The sequence below is a fragment of the Hipposideros armiger genome, unplaced genomic scaffold (assembly GCF_001890085.2).
Source record: "Hipposideros armiger isolate ML-2016 unplaced genomic scaffold, ASM189008v1 scaffold_211, whole genome shotgun sequence".
NCBI lineage: Eukaryota > Metazoa > Chordata > Mammalia > Chiroptera > Hipposideridae > Hipposideros > Hipposideros armiger.
The window spans coordinates 648905-651222 of record NW_017731561.1 but is presented as its reverse complement, the minus strand read 5'-3'; positions in this window follow the sequence as shown (position 1 = coordinate 651222).

Sequence of the window (2318 nt, the reverse complement as noted above, 5' to 3'; positions counted from 1 at the left end):
TCTATTTAGTGATTACTTCTGTAAGACTAGCCCACAGGTTGATTCTTTCTAGTTAAAAGACAAAGAAGATAAGAATTTGTTTCTTAAATAGGGATGCTTTAATTAATTTGAAAAGTTCATATATAATAGATATATGTAGACCAGTTTGTTAGAGATGCCCAGTAAGTGATATTTTATACACACACACCACTCACACACACACACATACGCACCACTCACACACTACAGACTTTCTCCTGGCCAAAAACTGGACTAAAAAGAATGAACTAATTTGAGCTGAGTGAGTTAGCATAACATACCCCAGAAGACTTCAATTATCATTACGCGAATGACATGCTTTGAGTCTCTGTGGTGGCATGGAGGACATTTCAAACAAAAATATTATGGAAGTGAAAGTGTGGTTTGTTAAACATAGGCTCTATAATAGCCTTTTCCAATGCAATTGCAATCGTATATAGAAATTTTGAGGCCCTGCTGAGTTTTTCTATACCTTAACCTCTCCATAGTTTGATTTATTAAGGTTTTAATCCTGGTCACATGTGGTGAGAAATGACAACGCGGCCATAGTAAGAGAAATTCAAGCTCAGGTAAAGTGGAGTGATTTAGTGTAGGATCAGATTACTTTACACTGTTAACCTTAGTTACAATGAGAACTCTACGTAGGAATGATATGAGATATTTGAACAACTTGTATGGCCTTGACACTGATTGATCTGATGGATGTGGGCTGAATTTGTGCATACCTTCTAAATATCAGAACTTCCACTATGTAAATGATTATTATATTGCTCTATGGCCAGAAGTATGTTTAATACTCACACACACAAGCACGTTCTGAATGGTGAGCTTGTTCTTGACCTCAGTTACCTATAGGGCATGTATATTTAGTAACAAATAGAAGCAATTTAGAAGCAAGTTCATGATAGGCAGTAGCAAAATTGTGAGCTTTTTGTGCCTTGATTCTGAGGATGTCAAGATGAAAACGCTGCATATATTTTGACCCAGTAGGTCAACCTCCTGGACTCTGTCTTAAGGAGAGAATTGAACAAATACATGAGGATATATGGGAAAAGATGTATATGAGGGCCGGCCGAGTGGCTCAGTTGGTTAAGAGCTCGCTGAAGAGTTTGAGCTCTGAGCAATAGTGGTTCGATGCCTGGTCCGAGCTGAGCAGCCGCTGAGCTGCCAACAGGTGGCAGGATGGCTCAGCTTAAAAACAAACAAAAAAAAGATGTATATGTGTGCTATTTGTAATCATGGAAATGTTATAAACAACCTCAATGTTCAATAGTAAGGGATTAATTACTTATTCTGATAAGCAGGCCCTGATATTGCCATTAAAACTGTCATCACCACAGTGCATTTACTGTCATGAGAAGACAGTTACTACTGATTGTTAAGTGAAAAGACTATGTCTTAAAATAGTATCTATACTATAGTATATATTGACTGTTGTAATTATTTCTGTTAAGAAAAAATACTTGAAGGATAAAATTCTAAAAAAAGTATACAAGTATAATAAAAGATGGATTCTGACTCCAGAGATTAAACTTTTATGCATGAAGAGCCTTGATCTTTCTCTATGATCTTCCACTTTCTTTCTGTTAAAATATCTACCCTGTGGAATCTTTTTAGGATTTGAGCTAAGCATGATATCTGGCATATTTTGGGCTTCTTCTAGGAGGGATGATCCCTTAGGAACTGCACCAGGAGATTTAAACAAAATTTTGCATTTGCACTTCTACCCAATTGCACAAAATTTTAAGTTAATTGTTAATCAGGGCCATGTCTGTCAACAGCGGATTTCAAGTTCATTTACATAGACATAGACAGAGTCTTGGATAATGTTAAAAGAAATAAGGACTGTATCAAAGACCAAATTCAATAATTGAGCACATTCAGATAACATTGGATAATGTCACCATGTCAACTTATATATAAACAAAAATTGTTTTTTTAAAAAACATAAGAGGATGTATTTATGGAAATAACTTCTGGATTGTTTAAAATATGGGTAATTTACATGCAATAAAGAACACCCTTTGAAGTGAACAGTTTAAGCTTTAACAGACACATACACCTACATAAATATCACTTTGAGCAAGATATTAAACATTTCCACCTCCCCAAATACATTTTGAATCTAAACTTGTTTTAGAATGTCACCATGGTTGCAACCTCAGATCCTTTGGGTCTTACCCCTCATGATCTAGAAGAAGCCAAGGGCCAATAAAGATAAATTTGCCTGAGTATGTCATTTTAGGAAATGTTTTCTACCTATAATTCTAAAAAGATGCTTTTTCAATCTCCTGATGTTT